Source organism: Carcharhinus amblyrhynchos, chromosome 18 (genome assembly GCF_965287045.1).
Source record: "Carcharhinus amblyrhynchos chromosome 18, sCarAmb.v2.hapA, whole genome shotgun sequence".
NCBI lineage: Eukaryota > Metazoa > Chordata > Chondrichthyes > Carcharhiniformes > Carcharhinidae > Carcharhinus > Carcharhinus amblyrhynchos.
The window spans coordinates 34,411,935-34,437,357 of record NC_137341.1 but is presented as its reverse complement, the minus strand read 5'-3'; the positions used below and the strand labels follow the sequence as shown (position 1 = coordinate 34,437,357).

The 25,423-nt window shown below is 45.9% G+C and overlaps 1 protein-coding gene across 2 annotated transcripts in view; it reads left to right on the top strand.

Moving 5' to 3' along the window:
- Positions 1-351: 351 nt before the first annotated feature.
- Positions 352-25,423, top strand: part of capn15 (calpain 15) — a 295,688-nt gene continuing 270,616 nt past the window's right edge. The window contains exons 1-2 of one of the 2 annotated variants that reach the window (XM_080206750.1): positions 354-473; positions 10,044-10,130. The gene's annotated coding sequence lies outside the window, so the exon portion shown is untranslated. Of the gene's footprint in view, positions 474-10,043; positions 10,131-25,423 lie in introns of both variants that reach the window. The other variant, XM_080206751.1, reaches the window with a different exon arrangement.

Below are 25,423 nucleotides of genomic sequence, written 5' to 3'. Positions count from 1 at the left end.
CCGTATGGCCGCGAGCCCGCAGAATCCGCGCATGCGTAGCCGTTCGGCGGATTCCGGTTCCTGCAATTTGAAAACAACGGATTTTCCACATTTAAAAAAAATCTACGCTTTTCTTCCGCCGACCGACGGGGCAGTAAATCTCCAACCGCAGATTCCGAACTATACGGTAATTATTGAAGGGCATATTTTTCTTTTTGCACACCATCAGTTCAGGTATTGTTCGGGCGGTTGAGGGAAGGACTCCATTTCCCGTGAGGCCGCGCGGCCTCCCAGGCCAGAGCGGGCTACGGGACAGCCTGCCGCCGCGCCTGCCGGGAGCTGTAGTGTGCAGCCCGTGTCTGAGCGGCTTCTTGTGCTGCTCACTCCCGCTCTCAGAACCCGATCACCGGCAGCAAAGCCCAACGCCCAACCTCGGGTGGGACGAACTCCAGACAGTCGATTCGTGATGGTCTAACTTTCTCTCATGCTCCCAGGTAAGGATTAAACAGGTCAGTCGCCAATTATTAGTTTAATGCCTGGTGATGGCTTAGTATAGCGAGCGGTCCTAAAGCCCACCGGTGATCAATGAGGTCAGCTCCGCTGCCTCCCCCACCCCCACCCCCACCCCCACCCCCACTTTCTGTTTTCTCCCCCCCCACACTTTCTGTTTCCTCTCCCCCCCCCCCCACTTTATGTTTCCTCTCTCCCCCCCCCACTTTCTGTTTCCTCCCCCCCCCACTTTCTGTTTCCTCCCCCCCCCACTTTCTGTTTCCTCCCCCCCCCACTTTCTGTTTCCTCCCCCCCCCACTTTCTGTTTCCTCCCCCCCCCCACTTTCTGTTTCCTCCCCCCCCCACTTTCTGTTTCCTCCCCCCCCCACTTTCTGTTTCCTCCCCCCCCCACTTTCTGTTTCCTCCCCCCCCCACTTTCTGTTTCCTCCCCCCCCCACTTTCTGTTTCCTCCCCCCCCCACTTTCTGTTTCCTCCCCCCCCCACTTTCTGTTTCCTCCCCCCCCCACTTTCTGTTTCCTCCCCCCCCCACTTTCTGTTTCCTCCCCCCCCCACTTTCTGTTTCCTCCCCCCCCCACTTTCTGTTTCCTCCCCCCCCCACTTTCTGTTTCCTCCCCCCCCCACTTTCTGTTTCCTCCCCCCCCCACTTTCTGTTTCCTCCCCCCCCCACTTTCTGTTTCCTCCCCCCCCCACTTTCTGTTTCCTCCCCCCCCCACTTTCTGTTTCCTCCCCCCCCCACTTTCTGTTTCCTCCCCCCCCCACTTTCTGTTTCCTCCCCCCCCCACTTTCTGTTTCCTCCCCCCCCCACTTTCTGTTTCCTCCCCCCCCCACTTTCTGTTTCCTCCCCCCCCCACTTTCTGTTTCCTCCCCCCCCCACTTTCTGTTTCCTCCCCCCCCCACTTTCTGTTTCCTCCCCCCCCCACTTTCTGTTTCCTCCCCCCCCCACTTTCTGTTTCCTCCCCCCCCCACTTTCTGTTTCCTCCCCCCCCCACTTTCTGTTTCCTCCCCCCCCCACTTTCTGTTTCCTCCCCCCCCCACTTTCTGTTTCCTCCCCCCCCCACTTTCTGTTTCCTCCCCCCCCCACTTTCTGTTTCCTCCCCCCCCCACTTTCTGTTTCCTCCCCCCCCCACTTTCTGTTTCCTCCCCCCCCCACTTTCTGTTTCCTCCCCCCCCCACTTTCTGTTTCCTCCCCCCCCCACTTTCTGTTTCCTCCCCCCCCCACTTTCTGTTTCCTCCCCCCCCCACTTTCTGTTTCCTCCCCCCCCCACTTTCTGTTTCCTCCCCCCCCCACTTTCTGTTTCCTCCCCCCCCCACTTTCTGTTTCCTCCCCCCCCCACTTTCTGTTTCCTCCCCCCCCCACTTTCTGTTTCCTCCCCCCCCCACTTTCTGTTTCCTCCCCCCCCCACTTTCTGTTTCCTCCCCCCCCCACTTTCTGTTTCCTCCCCCCCCCACTTTCTGTTTCCTCCCCCCCCCACTTTCTGTTTCCTCCCCCCCCCACTTTCTGTTTCCTCCCCCCCCCACTTTCTGTTTCCTCCCCCCCCCACTTTCTGTTTCCTCCCCCCCCCACTTTCTGTTTCCTCCCCCCCCCCACGTTCTGTTTCCTCTCTTCCTCCCCCCCCCACTTTCTGTTTCCTCTCTTCCTCCCCCCCCCCACGTTCTGTTTCCTCTCTTCCTCCCCCCCCCACTTTCTGTTTCCTCTCTTCCTCCCCCCCCCCACTTTCTGTTTCCTCTCTTCCCCCCCCCCACTTTCTGTTTCCTCTCTTCCCCCCCCCCACTTTCTGTTTCCTCTCTTCCCCCCCCCCACTTTCTGTTTCCTCTCTTCCCCCCCCCCACTTTCTGTTTCCTCTCTTCCCCCCCCCCACTTTCTGTTTCCTCTCTTCCCCCCCCCCACTTTCTGTTTCCTCTCTTCCCCCCCCCCACTTTCTGTTTCCTCTCTTCCCCCCCCCCACTTTCTGTTTCCTCTCTCCGCCCCCCCCCCCACTTTCTGTTTCCTCTCTTCCCCCCCCCCCCACTTTCTGTTTCCTCTCTTCCCCCCCCCCCACTTTCTGTTTCCTCTCTTCCCCCCCCCCCACTTTCTGTTTCCTCTCTTCCCCCCCCCCCACTTTCTGTTTCCTCTCTCCCCCCCCCACTTTCTGTTTCCTCTCTCCCCCCCCCCCCCCACTTTCTGTTTCCTCTCTTCCCCCCCCCCCCACTTTCTGTTTCCTCTCTTCCCCCCCCCCCCACTTTCTGTTTCCTCTCTTCCCCCCCCCCCCTTTCTTTCTGTCTCTTGATTTCTCTTTCTATGCCTCTTTCGTTCTTTGTTTCCCCATCTATCTGTTTCTCCATCTGTCAATTCTCCTGTTCTCACAAGCTTTATAAAGCATTGTGTGATACCAAACCCCTGAAAGGTTGGGTCAGATGATCAAGAGCATTACCAGAAAATATAAATGATCATTGACGAGCCTTGAGTTATTAATGTAGTTGGCATATAATTAAATCAGAGTTGACAAGTACAGTACAGAGACTGTTGAGAAATCAATAAAAGAATGAGAACAAAAGCATGGAGAATGAAGAAGCTCTGGGGCAAGAAATCAAGAATATGGGGGAGTTGGCCATTTGGTCCCCTCAAGCCATGCTCTGCCATTCAATATCTGATTGTGAATTCAACGCTATCTATCTAAATCTACCTTGAATTCAATGACCCAGTGACCACTGCTTTCTGGAAAAGTGTTCCACACACTGAGATACTAAAATTCTCCTCATATGCATCCTAAAGGGAGACCTCTTATTTTTAACTTATGACGCCTGGTTCTAGACTTCCCCCACAAATGAAAACATCCTCTTAGCATCTATACTGTTGATTTATTCTCATCACGTGTATTGGTACATAGTGCAAAAAATACTGTTTCTTGTGTGCTATGCAGATGAAGCACACTGTTCATAGAGTACATTGGGGAGAAAGAAAGGAGAGGGTGCAGAATATAGTGCTACAGTCATAACTAGGGTGCAGAGAATAATCAACTTAATATAAGATAGGTCCATTCAAGAAGAAGGTGGAAGAGGGTAGGTCCTTGATTATGCTGGCTGCTTTTCCGAGGCAACGGGAAGTGTTGACGGAGTCAATGGATCAGAGCTAGTTTGATGGACTAAGCTATGTTCACAACTCTTATGGTCTTAGTCAGAGCAGGAGCCATACCAAGCTGTGATACATTTGGAAATGTTGCTTTCTATGGTGCACTTCTAAAAATTGGTGAGCGTTGTAGTGGACATGCCGAATTTCCTTAGCTTCCTGAGAAAGTAGAGGCATTGATGGGCTTGTTTAACTGTAGTATATGCATGGAGGGACCAGAACAGGTTGTTGGTGACCTAGAAACATGATTAAAATACATTTCTTAAAGGCACAGAAGTGTCACAATACCAATATTTTGTAATTAATGTGTCAAGACTTTCAGGTCACTCTGTACCGTGGCATTCTCCAATCTCTCAATTCAAATAATATACTGCTTTTCTGTTCTCCTTGCCAAAGTGGACAAGTTTATGTTTTTCCATGTGATACTCCATCGACCAAATTTTTGCCTGCTCAGATTATGTCCTCTTGATAATCAGCAAATGTAGCCACCATACATTTGGTCCCTTCATCCAAGTTATTGATATAGATCATAAATAATTGAGGCCCTGCAGCACTCCACTAGTTACAGCTTGCCAACCTGAAAATGGCCTGTATATCGTCTGTTTCTTGTTAGTTAATTAATCTTTTATCCATGCTAACATGTTCCTCCTATGTCTTGAATTCTTATTTTGGCACGTAATCTTTGATATTGCACCTTGTCAAATGCCTTCAGGAAATCCACAGCACTACATCTACAGGTTCCTCTTTATCCACCTTACTTGTTGTTTCCACAAATAAATTCTAATATGTCAGCAAAAAACTGAGCCAAGAGAAAAATTAATTGGAATATATGTAAGTAAATGGATTGCCAGTTGAATTTCAAGGGTGCAATCGAGTGAGATTGAAGATGTGAGCACATATTGTGTGACTTATCATGTGGTAGTCACTGATGCTCAGTTTGGTTTCGTCAGAACCACTCTACTCCAGATCTCATTCCAGCTTTGATCCAAATGGACAAAGAGCTGACTTGAAGTGAAGTGAGAGTGACTACCCTTGACATAATTCAATAGAATGTTACATCTGAGAAACCCAAGCAAAATTGAAGTAATTAAAGATTGGGAAATTTCTCCACAGACTCGAATTGTATCTAACACAAAGGAAAATGGTTGTGGTTTTGGAGACAAGTCTCAAATTCAAGACTGTAGTGTCAAAGTCTTCACACTTCATTCATTTGTAAGGTCAGAATGAGGGAGTGTGCTGATGTTTTCAGTGTTCTGTATTGTTAGTGACTGCTCAGACACTGAAGCACATACAGCAAGACCTGGACAACAGTCAGTTAGGTCTAATAAACTACATAATATTTGTGCCTCACAGGCAATGGCTAACTTTAAGAGAATCTAATTGTGTCGCCATGGCATTCAATAGCATTATCATCATCAAATCCCCCACTATCATTTCCTAGGAGCTCACCATTAATCAGAATTTTATCTGAAGGAAACACATACTGTGGCTAGAAGGGCAGGTCAGATGATTTATCAAAACCTTTCCACCATCTATGGGGCACTTGCTTGGATGAGTGCAGCTAAGACAAAACTCAAGAAGCTTAACACCATTCAGAACAGAGTAGCTCACTCATTTGGCACCCCATCCACTTCCTTTACCACCATTGCACAGTGGCTGCAGTGTGTACCATCTACAAGATGCACTGCGGCAACTCATCCAAAATTCCTTTGACAACACTTTTCAAATCTGTGACCTCTATTGTTGAGAAAGACAAGGGCAGAAGACACATGGGAACAGCACCACCTGTAAGTTCCCCTCCAAGGAATGCATTATCCTGACTTGGAACTATATCACCATTCCTTTACTGTTGCTGGGTCAAAGTCCTGGAACTACTCTCCCCACCTCCTTAACAGCACTGTGTATCCACCTGTACCTATGGACTGCAGTGGTTCAAAAAAATGTTATTTGGCTCTGTCTGGTGAAATACAAAACAAGATACCAGTATTTTTCATTGTTATAGAGTCATAGAGGTTTACAGCATGGAAACAGGCCCTTCGGCCCAACTTGTCTATGCTGCCCTTTTTTAAATCCCTAATCTAGTTCCAATTCCCTGCATTTGGCCCATATCCCTCTATACCCATCTCACCCGTCTAACTTTCTAAACACTTGTTAAAAGATAAAATTGCACCCGCCTCCACTACTACCTCTGGCAACTTGTTCCAGACACTCACCGCCCTCTGTGTGAAAAATTGCCCCTCTGGACCCTTCTATATCTCTCCCATCTCACCTTAAACCTATGCCCACTAGTTTTAGACTCCCTATCTTTGGGAAAAGATATTGACTATCTAGCTGATCTATGCCCCTCGTTATTTTATAGATCTCTATATGATCATACCTCAACCTTCTATGCTCCAGAGGAAAAAAGTCCCAGTCCATCCAGCCTCTCCTTAAAACTCAAACCATCAAGTCCTGGTAGCATCCTTGTAAATTTTCTGCACTCTTTCTAGTTTAATAATATCCTTTCTGTAAGAGGGTGACAAGAACTGTACACAGTATCCCAAGTGTGGCCTTACTAATGTCTTGGTACAACTTCAACAAGTCGTCCCAACTCCTGTATTCAGTGTTCTGACCGATGAAACCAAGCATGCTGAATGCCTTCTTCACTGCTCTGTCCACCTGGGACTCCACTTTCAAGGAGCTATGAACCTGTACCCTAAATCTATTTGTTCTGTAGCTCTCCCCAGTGCCCTAACATTAATTTATTAGGTTTATTCACAGGATGCAGCATTACAGATCTGTCTCCTAACTACCAACTCGGTAAAGTACATTGGCTTGGATGCTAAGTGCTCTCAGCCCTTACTCAAACAGTGCCCATCACCTTAATCTTTAACAACATATTCTGACAACCATTAATGGATTCCCATTTGTTTTAATTTCCACAGTTTCTCTTCTATTTCACCCTTTTTTTTTAGGTAGTTTCAAAATGCTGCTCTTAATCTTTCACCCTGCAAATACACGGCTTTTATATTCAAGCCATGTTCCCACATTCTGTCATGTGAGTGGCACAGTAGCGCAGTGCTGGGGGGTGGTTTGATTCCAGCTTTGGGTGACTGTCTGTGTGGAGTTTGCATGTTCTCCCTGTGTCTGTGTGGGTTTCCTCTGGTCACTAGTTTCCTCCCACAGTCCAAAGGTGTGCTAGTTAGATTGCCCATGCTAAATTGCTCCTTAACTGTTCCAAGATATGTAGGTTAGGGGATTAGTGGATAAATGCGAGGGGTTATGGGGTTAGTCCTGGGTAAGATGCTCTGTCAGAGAGTCGGTGCCGACTTGATGGGCTGAATGACCTCCTTTTGCACTGTTGGGTTTTCTATGCGGCCAAGAAAACTAAGAAAATCTTCAAGATCATTTTTCCCACACCATCCTAACCTTTTTGATCACCAAATCTGTTTTTGAAACTAGGAGCCAATCGTGTTACTTTAGACATAGGAACTTTATTGTATATATCAGCCAGTGTAGTAAAACTGACTGTGCCCTTGCTGGTGCTTCTACATCAAATTCTTCACATTTTTCTGCAATTTTTATCCACGATCACTTATGTTTTTAACTGAAGAATTTTTCCCATTACCTTTTTTTTCTTACTTTAGAAAGAAGACATGGCAGCAAGACTCATGAAATATGAAAATGTTTCCATCCTTGTCCCACACCTTTTATAGCTACTACTTCATTAAAGTCTTGTGCTAATACAAATTTAGAATACACCATGATGGTAGCCTCCAATACATTTTGATACAACTCATGTTTTACTAAATCTCTTCAATAAGCTTTGTGTATTCATCATCAACTGCCCGGCATTCTTCAGTTTGGTTTTTAATCTTGACAAGGTGGATCAGCAAATTGTTGGTGTAGCTTTATGGCGGTTTTGTTTTTTACCCAAATTCCTATCACCTGATGCTTCCTTAACATCCTGATTAGAGATGCAGTGTTTTGTTAAAAGGACACAATAAGGTCCTGATTCTACTGACTTTCCAAATATAATTGATTTATTATGTTCCATGTGCAAGTTTATTTGTGGCTTTTACATGGATGATTTATCTAGCAGTAAGGGTATCATATTAGATTCTATACTGTACTAATAAAATGGCTGATCCCAGGTATTCTGCATTTTTTTTACCGCTCTTTTTAGTGACCTTATAAAGTGTTGTCATTCCTGAATCAGAAACAAGTAGAACTTTCATATTCCTTGACTTACTTGAATTCCAACTGCTGAGCGAATTTAAATAGCATTTCAACCAATTTGTTCCATATACCGTGGATGTGCAACCACTGTCCAATACAGCACAATTAAATGAATCCATGACTCATTACACTCATTACGAAATTGATTCTTCTTGTGATCAGTACAACTCGCTCAGACTGATAGTCATCTTCCAGCCTTCAGTGTTGTGGATTGCTTCGAAAACCCTGTTCCAATTTGGACAATTGACTGCATAATATTTCAAATCTCATACGAAACATCTGTTAATTCCACATGCATCCATGGGGTTCATTCTTCTATTATTACTGCATCCTGCTTGCCTGTCAGATATGCCAAAAACATCTCCATCCTCATTTCTTTTATTTGAGATCCTTCTGTTGTATTGACACTTAAGTTTCATATCTGAATGGTCTTGAAATGCCTTGGGATCGAATCCTCCATCATTTGTGACATTGCCAATGTACTATTTGTGCCATGAAGACAGTTGGTAATGACTGTTTTCCCAATATAAAAAAACCTCAGACATCTGACCCAAAACGATATCTCTTTCTGAGAATCTAACTCCAGTTAAGCCCAGGAGCCTATCTCTGTGTGATGTTTGTATCAAACCAAGAATTTCTGCAACCTTGTGTATAGTCTTAAATTCTGTGATCCATTCCTCCATGAAATAATTGTCTATTGTTCTAAATCTATCAAATTCTGACCATGCCTTGTAGGCATTTAATAGATCATCTTTCTTAGAAATTGTATCCATGAAACCCAATAGAATATCCAAACATTCATCAATATCTAACTGAGAAGCACCCAGTGCACAAAAAAAACCTTTGCTGTTGAGTCTGCTTTTGTCAGGAAGTGACAAGACCAGATCTTGTTTTCCCTTCAGTAAGGCTGTGACCTGTGTCTACGTAGCTAGTGGAAAAATAAAAGTGGATGTGAGGTTCTGATTAGAAGGACAGTGATGGGTAATGATATCCTAACAATTTAAACTTGCTTCTTCTTCTTCAAAAGGAATTCTGATTATAATCTCCTCTCTGAAAAACGTCTTTAGTTTCCAATCTTCGCTTTAGACAACCATCCTCTGCTACCATGTTATAGGAATCCAAGCCAGATGATCAAAACAGATGATCAAAACAAGACAGTGTTTTTCCCTTTCAGTGGGTTTATACACAGGATGCAGCATGACAAATCTCCCATCTAAACAATGTCCCAACCATAAGCTCTCAGTCCTTAGTCAAACAATACTCGTTGCTTGCCTACCTTTGACAACATAGTCAACCAACCGTTAACAAATACAGCTCAGCACTCACCTCAAGGGCGGTTAGGAATTGGCAATAAATGATGATAATTTATTTATTAGTGACAAGTAAGGCTTTCATTAACACAGCAATGAAGTTAGTGAAATTCTCCTAGTCGCCACAGTCCGTTGCCTATTTGGGTCAATGCGCCTAACCAGTGCATCTTTCAAAATGTGGGAGGAAACCAAAACACCTGGAGGAAACCAATGCAGACACAGGGAGAATGTGCAAACTCCACACAGTGACACAAGCTGGGAATTGAACCTGGGTCCTTGGCACTGTGAAGCGGCCATGCTAACCATTGGGCTGCCATGCTGTCCATAGTGTTGCCAGTGATGTATGCACTTCACGAACAAATAAAACTAAATCAATTTTGGTGATTGTGACCTGTCTCCCTGGCTATGGAGTCCATTTTGAAGTGGTTCAATATATCAGACATTGCTATTGTGACTGAAGGCAAATTATCATGTGAGTCTATCTTGCTGAAATAGTCTTCACTTGTGATTCTTCAGAGTAGAATTGGGGATTGTGGAGCTGCAAATAATCTTTTGGTTCTGATTGTCATGTCATTGACAGAGATTAGGGCTTGAGATCTAGATTAACAAGAAATCTAGTTGATTTCTGATGAAGAAAATCATTTGTATTGCTGTTTGATCAATGGTGTTTGCTGTTGAAATTGGCAGTTCATGAAGTAACAAGTTGGTCTTTTACCAAGGAATGCAAGTCCAGAGGCTTCAAGGGATCCTATGTTTAAAAATTGTCACAACAACTTAATCAAGATGTTATGCAGTTGAGGCAAAGAATGTAGAGTGTCCACATTTTGGCAAAACTGGCGAGTTTAGCTTATAGATACCAAAATGAGGATGCTGTTTGTCTGGGACAATGTACAAGCTCTTGATCCTTGGTTTTCTTTTAGACCCAGTAAGAAGTCTCTCAGCACCAGGCTAAAGTCCAACAGGTTTATTTGGAATCACGAGCTTTTGGAGCGCTGCTCCTTCATCAGGTGAGTTCTTTTAGACCAGAATATGATGATGAAAGAAAGATGTAACTTTTACTTGCAAGTTTTTTTTTTAATCATTGATGTCTTAGATATTGGAAGAGGAAATCTGGCTGTAGAAAGAAGGACAGTAGTTGGAACAGTATTAATGTGGTGTTAAATCTTGTGGGGCTTACCAGTTTGTGGATGCAAATTAGCTTCAGCTCTTCTGTCCGATGTGCTTGAATCTTGTGTGAGTCTTGTTAGTAAGTGCTGCCTGGCTGTATAACCTATTCTGCTGAGATCATTAGAACTGCCCCAGATGTTGTCACGAGTTAAACTTTCTAACACTGGATTGGTAAGACCTTGATGTTCTGTATGCTTCAACTGGGTAAACTTCATGAGTCAGATTCATCGAGAGTTTAAATGATTACTGAAGTGCTAATTTGCTTCTGCAGATCCTTCACGATTATCTTTGTTTAATTTATCACTGCTCTCATTTTAGGGGTTTATTGCATTGCAATCGTTTAAAAAAGATGACTAATAACCATTGTGTAGGCACCTAAAAACTGCAGTTCTATCTGCTGGTAACTCTTATGTATGAACATTTTGTGTAATAGTGTAGGTTGTGTGACTTATAAAATTTGTACAGTGCTCATCATTACTGCGAAGGGAGATCCCACATTGATCCTATCAACTGATCTCAGTCGGAGTTCTACAATTTTACTGAATCTTTTAAATGAGGAGGATACTTACCATTAGAGATTAGAGGGGAATTTCATATCTGACTAACCTGTTCCTGTATTCTGCCTGGGAGTGTGAGAAAAATGTTTGAATCTAATAGCAGAGGAGGTCGTCATTTGGCCCATCCCGTCCCATTCTTTGGAGTGTCTTGACTGTGGGGAGCTGAAAAGTGACATCACAGGAAGGCTGTGATTTGATTGGCTAATAGGGAAGCTGCTAACTTTGAATCTGTGTTAAATTGCTGGTTATAAGTTGTGTTCAGATTGAGACAAGAAGCAGAGATATACAAAATGGTTTAAAAAATTTTTAAAAATTCAAAACTAATTAAATAAAATAAAGGTGGAGGGTCAGGTGATGTATTGTGGCTCCCAGTGATCACATCTGTAGTAAACTGTTGGTTGCTCGAGGAACCGCGGCTCAGAATTGATGAGCTGGATTCAAAGCTTCAGACGCTGCAACACATCAGGGAGGGAGAGAGCTACCTGGACGCTGCATTCCAGGAGGCAGTCACAGTCCTTACACTAATTAAGTTGAATTTGGTCAGAGACAGGAGGGTATGGCTGTGAGTGAGACAGGTAGAGGGATCCAGGAGATACAGTTGTAGGAGCCTCAGCTCTTGTCCATGTCCAACAGGTTTGAGATTCTTGCTTCTTGTGTGGAAATATAGTTGTAATTGGGAATAGTATAGTTAGCGACATAGACACTGTTCTCTGCGACCAGGATCGAGAGTACTGAAGATTGTGTTGCCTACCTGGTGCTCGTGTTTGGGATATCTCATCTGGGCTGCAGAGGAGTGGGAGGATAAAGATCCAGTTGTTGTTGTCCATGTAGGTGCCAACGACATAGATGTAACAAGGGCAGAGGTTCTGCTATGGGAGTATGAACAGCTAGGAGCTAACTAAAAAGCAAAACCAAAAAGGAGGTAATCTCTGGATTACTATCTGAGCGACAAGTTAACTGGCACAGGATCAATAAGATTAAGAAGGTAAATGCGTGGTTTAAAGATTGGTGTGGGAGAAATGGGTTTGAATTCATGGAACATTAGCACCGGTACTAGGGAAGAAGGGACCTGTTCCGATGGGACAATCTCCATTTGAACCATGCTAGGACTAGAGTCCTAGTGAATTGCATAACTAGGTCTGTAGTTGTGGCTGTAAACTGAATCGGGCTTGGGGGGGAGGGGGGTATTCAGTTGTTGGGGAAATTAGAAAACCCAAATTAAATGAGAAGGTAAGAGTTCAAGTTAACGATGAGATGGATGATTACCAGACAATAAAGGTGAGGGACAGAACGGGTGAATATTTTTATGCATTCAGAACAAAATTAATGAGTTAATGGCGCAAATAGAAACAAAAGGATATGGTTTGGTGGCTATTACTGAGACATGGTTACAAGGAAATCAAGGGAATTGAATATCCAAGGGTACTCAGCATTTCGGAAAGATAGACTGAAAGGAAAAGGAGGTGGTGTAGTTTTGCTGGTGAAGAAAGTGATCAGTGTTGTGACAAGAAATGACATAAACACGGGATCAAGATGTGGAATCAGTCTAGGTAGAAATAAGAAATAGCGAAGGGAATCAAAGCACTGGTAGGAGTAATTATTAGGTCCTAAGCAGTAGTTTCGCAGTGGGGCACAGTATAAACCAGAAAAGGCTGGGGGCTTGCAAGAAAGCTATGGCAATAATCATGGGTGATTTTAATATGGTAAGAAGTCTCACAACACCAGGTTAAAGTCCAACAGGTTTATTTGGTAGCAAAAGCCACTAGCTTTTGGAGCGCTTGCTGCTCCTCCGTCAGGTGAGTGGGACTTCTGTTCACAAACAGGGCATATAAAGACACGAACTCAATTTACAAAATAATGGTTGGAATGTGCTTCCTTCTCCGTCTCAAGGCTTTGTTGTAAGTAACATCATCCCAAAGGAAGAGGGTATTGATAATCTGTTGTGTGGTTTTCATTATCTTAATTCTGGACTATTCTGATTCCAAAGCCTATACTGATCAGAAAGCTAACATGGATAGAAGTATCAGTGCTATAAGTCCAAGTTTAAATTTGCACTGTGGTTTCAGCACCCTACAGCTGGTCAGTGGTTACTTGCAGTTTGAAGTCACCTGTTCTGATTGCGTGAACAGTTAAATTATTTATAGTAGTTGGAGGTGGCAACGTTATTAATCTTTGAGGCTGCTTTGGATTAACTGTACACTTAAAGAAAAGAACGATATACATTTATATTGCACTTTCAGCCTTGGGACATCCCAAAACACTTTACAGTCAATTAAGCAATTTTTGACATATTGTAATGTAGGAAATACAGAAGAAAATACAATATGTTCTCACAAATAGCAATGTGATAATGAGCTGATCATCTGTTTTTGTGATGTTGTTTGAGGTATAAATATTAGCCAGGACACTAGGGATAACACCTCTATCCTTCTTTTCCATCGGTCTTAAAGTACATAGTCAGAGATGTTAACAAAAACTGATAGTACTTCGCAGATTACATGGTCAGATAGGGTGGGTTTTGGACTGCAGGAGGAAACCGAAGCACTGGGAGAACGTGCGTGCTCTGCATAGACAGTGATCCAAGCCAGAAATTGAACCTGGGGTCCTGGAGCTGCAAGGCAGCAGTGCTAACCACTGTGCTAAAAGTGTTTCATAAAAGTTGATGGTACTTGTACTTAGTTATGATGCAACCATTAAAGGTTTGAACAAAACTCAAACAGATCTTGGGATATTGTCCAAGCTCCTTGATTGTTTTACACTGGGGCAAGCAGTGTGAATGCCCAGTGTAAATATCATTTAAGCTATTTTGTGAACACAAGATTATTGCATTGTTCTGTTAAATTTATGCTATGTTGTGATTTTTAAAAAAAAACTCACTTGATAGCTGCAAGAATTTCAAAATGATATATTGGTGCTTTCCCATGGAAAGGGAAAATTAAAAGGACAGATCACTCTGGGCAGCCTTCACCATGTTTAGAAGCCTTGGAGTAGTTTGCTGGCTGCCCCCAGTTCTTCATCCAGACATACGGAACAGCCATGGAGACCAAATTTGCGCCTCAATATGCCAACATCTTCATGCTCGGGTTTGAACAAGACCTCTTCATGCACAGGTTTGAACAAGACTTCTTCACTGCACAGGACCTTCAACCAATGGTGTATACTAGATACGCTGATGACATTTTCTTCCTTTGGACTCATGGTGAACAATCACCGAAACAACAATATGATGACATCAACAAGTTCCATCCCACCATCAGACTCACCATGGACTGCTCTCCGGAATTGGTTATATTCTTGGACATGCATTCCCATGAAGGACTGTCACTTCAGCACTTCACTGTACTGCAAACCCACAGATAACCTCACAATGCTCCACTTCTCTAGCTTCCACCCTAAACACATTAAAGAAGCTGTCCCTAATGGACAAGCCCTCTATACACAGGATCTGCTCAGATGAGGCTCGCAACAGACACCTCCAGATGCTGAAAGATGCCCTCGTAAGAACAGGAATATGGTGCTTGACTCATCGATCAACAGTTCCGATGCGCCACAGCGAAAAACTGCACCGACCTCCTCAGAAGACAAACGGGACACAGCGGACAGAGTACGCTTTGTCGTCCAGTACTTCCCCGAAGCGGAGAGGCTACGACATTTTTTCTGGACTCTTCAACATGTCATTGATGAAGATGAACATCTCGCCAAGGCCATCACCACATCCCCATTTCTTGCCTCCAAACAACCACGCAACCTCAAACAGACCATTGTCTGCAGCAAACTACCCAGCCTTCAGGAGAACAGTGGCCACAACACCACACGAGCTTGCCACAGCAATCTCTGCAACGTGCCGGATCATCATCTCACCATGTCACGTGAGAACACCATCCACTAGGTGCACGGTACGTACTCTTGCAACTCGGCCAACCTTGTCTACCTGATATGCTGTAGGAAAGGATGTCCTGAGGCGTGGTACGTTGGAGAGACCATGCATACCCTATGACAACAGATGAACAAACATCGCTCGACAATCACCAGGCAAGAGTGTTTTCTTCCTGTTGGGGAACACTTCAGTGGTCATGGGCGTTCGGCCTCTGATCTTCAGGTAAGCATGCTCCAAGATGGCCTTCACGACACACGACAACGCAGAGTCGCTGAGTAGAGATTGGTAGCCAAGTTCCGCACACAAGTTCAGCCTCAACCAGGATCTTGGATTCATGTTAGACTATCTGTAAGCCCCACGATTTGCCTGGGCTTGCAAAATCTCACTAACTGTCCTAGAGACAACACACATCTTTTTAACCTGTGTTTAACCCTCTCTCCACTCGCATTGTTTGTACCTTTTTAGGACTTGATTACTTGCAAAGACTCACATTCCAACCATTATTTTGTAAATTGATTTTGTGTCTTTGTATGCCCTGTTTGCGAACAGAACTCCCACCTATGAAGGAGCAGTGCTCTGAAAGCTAGTGGCTTTTGCTACCAAATAAACCTATGGACTTGAACATGATGTTGTGAGACTTCTTTCTCTGTTTGCCTCCTTTAGGCCAGGGTTGATGTGTGTCAACAGGATAAGCCCTGAAGAGATAGTGAGATTAATTTTCTTACGTAAATATTTTCTAAAGATGTACTGTTAATGCTGAGAGTCCACATCGGTATAATTTACATGAAAATAAATATTCACTGACCTGGTATTGTGTAATCATGGTTAGCATTATGCTGGAAGACCTGGAATCTAGACACTATACAGTGAGAATAGACGTTATAATGTGTATAGATGTGTAAAGAGGGACCTAGATGGGGCTGCTGCTATGTCTTGCATCAATAAAACAATTGGGCTAAGTCGGTTCATCCATTGTTCAGACATGTCTCACGGTAATGGATTTATGCACCTAGGAGGACACCATGTGGCTTATATAGTTAAAGGGGGTGTAGTGTGCTTACGTTTCAGTAAGTTTGAAGCTTGTTAGAAGAATCGGACGCATGGTGTAAGACAAAATACAATTGTGTGTGTTGAAAGTTCATTGACAGAAGGTTGGTGTAAGACTGCTAAGTGTTGGCTTTACTTTTGTTCTTGAAAATTGCTTTAGATTTGCTGACAACACAAAAGTTGAAGGTATGGTAAACCATGAGGAGGATGGTGAAAGACTTCATAGGTGGATGAGGAGAAAGAGCAGATATGGAAGATGCAATTTGCACAAGTACAACATGGAAACACTGCTCAACCCAACCGGATCATGTTGGTCTTTATCCTCTGCCGTGTGACCTGTTCCTGCACTCCCTTCCCTTCAAACACCTACCTGACTTGCCTTCAATTTTGACCCATCTCTCCAGTAGTACACTCCACAATCTCACAACACTTCTTTCCTAAGATAATTTCTTCTTATATCTCTGTATCTATTATTCTAGGATACTCCATCATAATTTTAAACATTCCTCAATCAAATCTTCTCTGGTCTAGTTCTTCCAATCCTTTGTATAATTATCATTCCTGAGAACAGGCAAAACATCTTGTGTTGCACCATCTAGTGTGGAGCCCAAAACTGTGCAGTTTTCTAAAAATTCACCATAACATTGACTTTTATTTTCTGTACCTTTTGCCCTACATTGAAGTCTGGGTGGAAGATGAGTGATTATTCCCAAATATCCTCCAATAAATAGGTGACCTTTGTTGTTAAGTGTTAGTGTATAGTACTCTGACCCTTTGATCCACAAGGTTGTGGGTTCAAGCCCTGCTCCAGCACTTAAGCTCAAAAATCAAGGTTGACATTTTTCATTCCATCTTTCATTAAACCAAGGCTCTATCAGCTCTCTTGGGAGAACAATACTTTGAAGAAATACCTGGTATGTTGGCCAATATTTACCACTCAGTCAGCATTGCAAAAACAATTAAATGGTCAGTATCACATTGCTATGTTCAGAATATATTGTGCACAAATTGGCTGCCGTGTTTCCTATACTATAAGTGCTTATATTTAGAAGCTCTTTGTCTGTCAAGTGCTTTAGGAAATGTTGTGACCATGAAAGATGCTATAGAAATGCAAATCTTTCTTTCATCTCATTTGAAGGCTTAGCCTCAGTGACTGCCCCACTGGTTACAAGTTTGAATAGGATGTTGGTCGTTCAAATCCACATCCAAACTCTCTGGTGTTGTGCATTGATTTATTTAATTTTCCATTCATGTACATGAATGTATTTTTTTAATTGATATGTTTGATGTGGATCCAGCCATTGTGACGTGGGCACTTGGCTCTTCAGTAGAAAACTGGGGGCATTGTTGCAGTGACTAAACAAACACTGCCATGTTTTAATTTATATCTTTTATTCGCTGGACGCCCAACAAACATGATGCCTGGGAAAGAAACATGTAATGAAAAGGCTGAACTATTATTGTGCCAGATGCTGACCACTCTTTCAAACTAAAGTTCAATCTTTAGAAAATTGCTAAAATGGATCTGAGTAGAAGCTGGCACAATTTTAAACAGAAGCACAAGTGACTAATTATGTTAAAGCAATTGAGAATGTTTCAGATAGGTTTGCACCTTTAATTCTTTGCACTTAAATATCTATAATGGCATCTTCAAAAAATTTTAGGAGTGAAACAGCTTCGTTGATTGTTTGGATCCAGAAATGTAAACTGTGATGTGCTTTGCCTATTAAAGCCGTTGGCTTGCTCAAGTAGTTCAGACAGTTGCAATGATTCTGCAAAGATGTTATTCTGTGTGGGAGAGTGGAAGTGATCTTTTTGGTCAGGAGAGAGTGTTCAATTAAAAGGAAACTGTAGGGGGGAGGGGAATATGCCTGAGGATTTTTCTCTCCTCTCCTACAAGATGAGTTGTATGTCGTTACACAATGGCCAGACATTCTTGTGAATCTGGTCAATGAGTTTTGGTTGACTGAGCTGTGACCCTCTCTGGTTGTTGAGTCAGATATTGTCCACGTATACACTTTCAGCATTTGGTATTATCAACACAACACAAGAATGAGGAACAGCAGGAGGCTATTTGACCACTTGAACTTACTCCACCATTTGATGAGATTATGGCCGATCTGTTTGTGGCATCACACCCACCCCCGCCACCACCACCACCGCCACCACCACAACCCAGTAACCCTGACTGCCTTGTCAATGAAAAATCTCTCTAACTCAGCTTTGACCCACTGCTCTCTGGGCAAGACTATCAAGCCTCTTAAAGTTCTTCTCATCTCGGTGTTGCATGGGAGACTCATAATTTTTAAACTGTCTAGGCTACTTGACATGAGGAAGCATCCACTCTGTCAAAACCCACCTGGATCTTACCTGTTTTAGTAAAATCACCTCTCATTCTAAACTCCAATGAGTATAAATCCAACTTGGTCAACCTTTCCTCATAAGATAATCCCTTCATCCCAGGATTCAGTCGAATGAACATTCTCTTAACTACTTTGAATGCAATAATGTCCACCTTAAGTAAGAAGACCAAAGCTGTACACTGTATTCCAGATGCAGTTTGTTTAAGGCTCTGTACAGCTATAGCAAGACTTCCTGACTTTTATATCCATTCTCCTCACAATAAATGTCAACATTATATTTGCTTCCCTAATCACATACTGAACGTACATACCAACGCTTGTGATTTGTGTACCTGGACACACACCCCTCAGTGTAGGGTTCCACGTTCTTTCTCCATGCAATTAATATACTGCTTTTCTGTCCTTCTTGCCAAAATGGACAAGTTCATGTTTTTTCCACATGATACTCCTCTGTCTGCCAATTTTTTTGTTCACTCACATAACCTATCTAAATCCCTTTGTAGACCCTTTATGTTGTCTACTGACAACTTACTTTCCCACCTATATTTGTGTTACTGGCAAATTTAGCTACCACGCAATTTAGTCCCTTTGTTCAAGTCATTGATATAGATCCTAATAGTTGAGTCCTCTGGAGGCCTACACACTTTAAGAGTCCTACGATCCCAAATTACATTAGGAAGCCAGGCTAGACCCCAACAATTTTTCTATTTTTGACATAACTGTGAGGATAGGATGCTTCACTCCAGGAGTAATTTCTCTGACAAATTAGAGATCTAGTATAGTAAAACAAACTTTATTTAGTAACATAGTTTAGCTATAACTCTTTTTAAATGAATCAGCTTAACTATTAGCTGTTTGAACAATATTCAAACGTGCAAAGAAACAACTCTAATTTATAACTTATCACTGTTTCAGTTCTAAATAAGCAATATTTTTCTTACAAACTCAAAAAAACCACTAGACACACTTGGCAACCATAAATATATTTCACATTAGGAGTATAAACAGCCTTGAAGCTTGGAGTTTTGTAGAGGGAGCAATCTTCAGACCTGTCTTTAAATGAACTCAAGCCAGAGTGCCAAAAAAATTGTTTTTTTCTCTGCTACATATCTAGTTCCTCCTGTGAACCACATTATCATATGGCATTGTCAATCTAAATATACCTTCTATTCCTTTAATCAAAAACTCCAACGGACCATTTATTTTTGTAAACTAAAGTTCATTAGCTCTTTCCTAAGTAAACACTGTATAGCTGAAATTAGCAATTATCCTGCTGTACCAGCATCTGACTTGTATTCCTTCCACATATACCGACTGCCTGCAGAAAAAAATTGAACTTTAAAACACTTCCCTTCAACATTTAAAAAAAAATCTATAGCAATAGCACACTATCATCACAACTCCACTGATGGCGGCGTGCTGCCCTCAAGACGACCCCTTGGCGGCGTGCTGCCCTCAAGACGACCCCTTGGCGGCGTGCTGCCCTCAAGACGACCCCTTGGCGGCGTGCTGCCCTCAAGACGACCCCTTGGCGGCGTGCTGCCCTCAAGACGACCCCTTGGCGGCGTGCTGCCCTCAAGACGACCCCTTGGCGGCGTGCTGCCCTCAAGACGACCCCTTGGCGGCGTGCTGCCCTCAAGACGACCCCTTGGCGGCGTGCTGCCCTCAAGACGACCCCTTGGCGGCGTGCTGCCCTCAAGACGACCCCTTGGCGGCGTGCTGCCCTCAAGACGACCCCTTGGCGGCAATCTTTGATGTGGCCCCTTCTCAAATGCCGTTTGGAAATGCAAGTACACATATCTATAGGTTATCCTTCATACAACTTACTAGTTACTTCCTTAAATAACTGTAGTTAAACACCATCGCCCTTTCATAAAATAATGCTTGATCATATGATTTCTAAATGTCCTATCACCACCTTAAAAATGGATGATAGCACCTTCAAAGAATAAGAAAGAAAATTACAGCACAGGAACAGGCCCTTTGGTCCTCCAAACCTGCACCGATCATCCTGCCTGACTAAACTAAAATCCCCTACCCTTCCGGGGACCATTTCCATCCTACTCATGCATTTGTCCAAATAATCCTTAAGTTGCTATCATATCTGCTTCCACCACTCCCCTGGCAGCGAGTTCCAGGCACCCACCATCCTCTGTGTAAAAAAAAAACTTGCCTCACATCTCCTTTAAACCTTTCCCTTAGCACCTTAAACTTATGCCCCCTAGTAATTGATTCTTCCACCTTGGGGGAAAAAGCTTCTAACTCTCCAGTCTGTCCATGCCCGTCATAATCTTGTAGAATTCTATCATGTCATCCCTCCACCTCCTGTCATTCCAGTAAGAACAAACCAAGTTTCTCCAACCTCTCCAAATAGCCAATGCCCTCCATATCAGGCAACGTCCTGGTAAATCTTTTCTGTACCCACTCCAAAGCTTCTGATAGTGTTTAATGCTGGTTGCCACACCATATTCCAGTGCAGCCTAACTCAGATTCTATAAAGCTGTAACATGACTTGCCAATTTTTAAACTCAGTGCCCTGGCTGATGAAGGCAAGCATGCCATATGCCGCCTTGACTAACTTATCTGTGTTGCCACTTTGTGACCTGTGTACCAGTGCACCCAGATCCCCCTCCATATCAATACTCTTAAGGATTCTGCCATTTACTGTATATTTCCTATTTGTATTAGACCTTCCAAAATGCATTATCTCACATTTGTCCTGATTAATCTTCATCTGCCATCTCTCCGCCCAAGTCTCCAACTGATCTATATTCTGCTATATCTTCTGATGGCCCTCATCTCTATCCACAAATCCATCAACATTTGCGTCATCCACAAACTTACTATTCAAACCAGCTACACTTTCCCCCAAATATATATATTACAAACAGCAAAGGTCCCAGCACTGATTCCTGAGGAACGTCGCTTGTGAAAACCCTCCATTCAGAAATGCATCCTTCCACTACTATCATCTATCTTCTATGTCTGAGCTAGTTCTACATCCATCTTGCCAGCTCACCTCTGATCCCATGTCACTTCACCTTCTTCTGTACCAGTCTGCTTTGAGGGACTTTGTCAAAGACCTGACTAAAGTCCATGTAAACAATATTCACTGCCCTATCCTCAATCATCTTCGTCACTTCCTCAAAAAACTCGATCAAGTTAGTGAGACACGACCTCCTCTTTACAAAACCATGTTGCCTCTCGCTAATACGTCCACTTATTTCTAAGTGGGAATAAACCCTGACTCGAAGAATCCTCTCCAATGATTTCCCTACCGCTGATGTAAGGTTCACTGGCCTGTAATTACCTGGATTATCCTTGCTACCCTTCTTAAACAAAGTAACTTCCTTATGGCTTGTTTTCTGTCTGCCTCCTTCCGTGAGCAGAAATGTCATCTTTGTGATTTTTTCCAATCTTCTGGGACCTTTCATGGGATTATCAACATCCTGGGAATTGCCATTGATTAGAAACTAAACTGAACTGAACTGGACTGGCCATGTAAATACTGTGGCTACAAGAACAGGTCAGAGGTTAGGAATCCTGTGGTGAGTAACTCGCCATCTGATTCCCCAATGTCTGTCCATCATCCACAATTCGCAAGTCAGGAATGTGATAGAACACTCGCCACTTCCTTGAAGAATGCAGTTACTACAACATTCAAAAACTTGACACCATCCAAGACAAAGCAGCCTGCTTTGTCCACAAACATTCATTGTCTCCACCGCTGATGAACAGTGGCAGCAATGTATACCATCTACAAGATGCACTTCAGGAACTCACCAAAGCACCTTGGGCAGCACCTTCCAAACCCATGATCACTATAATGTGGAAGGACGAGAGCAGCAGACACCTGGGAACACCATGACCTGGAAGTAACAACCACTACCACCACCACCGCCTTCCCCTCCTCCAGCCAGAGTTGGAAATATTTGTTCTTTCTGTTCTTTCCCTGCCACTGGGTCGAAATTCTGGAATTCCTTCCCTAGCAGCACAGAGAGTACGTAAACCACATGGACTACAGTGGTTCAAGAAGGCAGCTGACCAGCACCACCTGCAATTGGGGTTGGGTTGGGTTGGGCTAACCCGTGATGCCCATACCCTGTACTTGAATAGTAACTAATTCCTCTCACTCTTCTGTGTTTTGATTTTCAACTATTCTTTTTTTTGACTAAAGACAAACACAAAATATACCTGTTCAACCCTCCCAGCATTCCTTTTGTTTTCCATTATTAATTCCCCAGTCTCACCCTCTAAATGACCACTGTTCGCTTCAGTTAGTTTTAATTCTTATTAAATCAGTTAGTAAGAGTTTCTATATTTCTAGTTAGCTTACCCTCTTATTTCTCCTCCCTAATTATATTTTTAGTCACCCTTTGCTGGTTTCTACAATTAGTTCAATCTTCTGACCTACCACTGAACTTTGCAGTATTATTGTACACTTTCTTTTCAATTTAAATACTATCTTTAACCTCCGTTTACCATAAATGGCGCATCTTTCTAATCGAGTCTTCCTTTCATCATGGAAAATATATTTGCTGACAGTTACAAAATATTTCCTTAAATGGCTGTCACTGCTTCATTTCATTCCTTCCTTTTATCCTGTTTTCCCAATTCACTTTTAACATGTTCGCCTTATTCTCTCTCTCTTGTATTTGCTGGCCTTGAAATTTAAAGTAGCCCTAGTTTTTGTGGCCGTCTCTGCTTAAATTAATCTTGTTTAGCTCAGAATGGAATATGTAACAACTGTGGTGGGACCCCAATCATTGCTCCCTCTCCCCATCCAAATCCCCATTCCCTTGTCTGTGTCCATGGACCTTTAATCCACTTGCTGTTTCTTCCCTTTCTGCTGACCTGCTCTCTCTGACCCGCTCTTTCTGACCCCAGCCATTTCTCCACCCCTCAGTATTTCTACACCTGTGCACTACTTTGATCATCCCTCCACCTATCTGCCCTGAATGCTCCTCTCCACCTTCCCTTTTTGCTCTGCGCATTTCATGTTCACCCTCCACACCACCTCCTATTTCCATCGCTCCAAGGCCCCTTCCGTGCTCCATCATCATTCACCACCCCTTTGCATGCATCCTCCGCTCGGCCACCCCTCCCCTTCTCGCCTCTCGCCCCCTCCCCCTCTCGCCCCCTCCCCCTCCCCTTCTCGCCCCCTCCCCCTCCCCTTCTCGCCCCCTCCACCCTCCACCCTTTCCCCTCCTCTCCCTCCCCTTCCCCCTTTCCCCCTCCCCCCCTCCCCCTTCCCCCTCCCCCACCCCTTCCCCCTCCCCCCACCCCTTCCCCCTCCCCCCACCCCCTTCCCCCCTCTTCTCCCCCCCCCTTCCCCGCCCCTTCTCCGCCCCGCCCCCCTTCTCCGCCCCGCCCCCCTCCCCCCTTCTCCCCCCTCCCCCTTCTCCCCCCTCCCCCCTTCTCCCCCTCCCCCCTTCTCCCCCCTCCCCCCTTCTCCCCCTTCCCCTCTTCTTCCCCTTCCCCTCTTCTCCTCTTCTCCTCCTTCCCCTCTTCTCCTCCTTCCCCTCTTCTCCTCTCCCCTCCCCCCCCTCCCCTTCTCCCCCCTCCCCCTCCCCCCTTCCCCTCTCCCCTCCCCCCTCTTCTCCCCTCCCCCCTCCCCTCCGTCCCCTCCCCTCCTTCTCCCCCCTCCCCTCCCCTCCCTCTTCTCCCCCCTCCCCTCCTTCTCCCCCCTCCCCTCCTTCTCCCCCCTCCCCTTCTCCCCTCCCCCCCTTCTCTGCTCCCCCCCTTCTCCCCCCTCTTCTCCCCTCTCCCCCCTCCCCCCTCTTCCCCCCTCCCCCCTCTTCCCCCTCCCCCTCTTCCCCCCTCCCCCCTTCTCCCCCCCTCCCCCCCCTCTTCTCCCCCTCCCCCCCTCCTCCTCCCCCTTCTCCCCTCCCCCCCTCCCCCCTCTCCCCCCCTCCCCCCCACCCTCCCCTCTTCTCCCCCCCTCCCCTCTCTCCCCCCCTCCCCTCTTCTCCCCCCCTCCCCTCTTCTCCCCCCCTCCCCTCTTCTCCCCCCCTCCCTCTTCTCCCCTCTTCTCCCCCCTCCCCTCTTCTCCCCTCTTCTCCCCCCCTCCCCTCTTCTCCCCCCTTCTCCCCCCCTCCCCCCTTCTCCCCCCCTCCCCTCCTCCCCCCCTCCCCTCTCCCTCCCCCCCTCCCCTCTTCTCCCCCCTCCCCTCTTCTCCCCCCCCTCCCCCCCTCCCCTCTTCTCCCCCCCTCCCCTCTTCTCCCCCCTCCCCTCTTCTCCCCCCCTCCCCTCTTCTCCCCCCCTCCCCTCTTCTCCCCCCCTCCCCCCCTCCCCTCTTCTCCCCCCCTCCCCTCTTCTCCCCCCCTCCCCCCCTCCCCTCTTCTCCCCCCTCCCCTCTTCTCCCCCCCTCCCCCCTCCCCTCTTCTCCCCCCCTCCCCCCTCCCCTCTTCTCCCCCCTCCCCCCCTCCCCTCTTCTCCCCCCCTCCCCCCTCCCCTCTTCTCCCCCTCCCCCCCTCCCCTCTTCTCCCCCCTCTCCCCCCCTCTTCTCCCCCCCTCCCCCCTCCCCTCTTCTCCCCCCCTCCCCCCCCTCTTCTCCCCCCCTCCCCCCCCTCTTCTCCCCCCCTCCCCCCCTCCCCCCTCCCCTCCTCCCCCCCTCCCTCTTCTCCCCCCTCCCCCCTCCCCTCTTCTCCCCCCTCCCCCCCTCCCCTCTTCTCCCCCCTCCCCCCCTCCCCTCTTCTCCCCCTCCCCTCCTCTCCCCCTCTCCCCCCCTCCCCTCCCTCCCCCTCTCCCCCCCTCCCCTCCCCTCTTCTCCCCCCCCCCCTCTTCTCCCCCCCTCCCCCTCCCCTCTTCTCCCCCCCTCCCCCTCCCCTCTTCTCTCCCCCTCCCCCTCCCCTCTTCTCTCCCCCCTCCCCTCTTCTCCCCCCCCTCCCCTCTTCTCCCCCCCCTCCCCTCTTCTCCCCCCCCTCCCCTCTTCTCCCCCCCCTCCCCTCTTCTCCCCCCCCTCCCCTCTTCTCCCCCCCCTCCCTCTTCTCCCCCCCCTCCCCCTCCTCCCCTCTTCTCCCCCCCCTCCCCCTCCTCCCCTCTTCTCCCCCTCCTCCCCTCTTCTCCCCTCCTCCCCTCTTCTCCCCCTCCTCCCCTCTTCTCCCCCTCCTCCCCTCTTCTCCCCCCCTCCCCCTCCTCCCCTCTTCTCCCCCCCCTCCCCCTCCTCCCCCTCCTCCCCTCTTCTCCCCTCTTCTCCCCCCCCTCCCCTCTTCTCCCCCCCCTCCCCTCTTCTCCCCCCCTCCCCTCTTTCCCTCTTCTCCCCCCCTCCCCTCTTTCCCTCTTCTCCC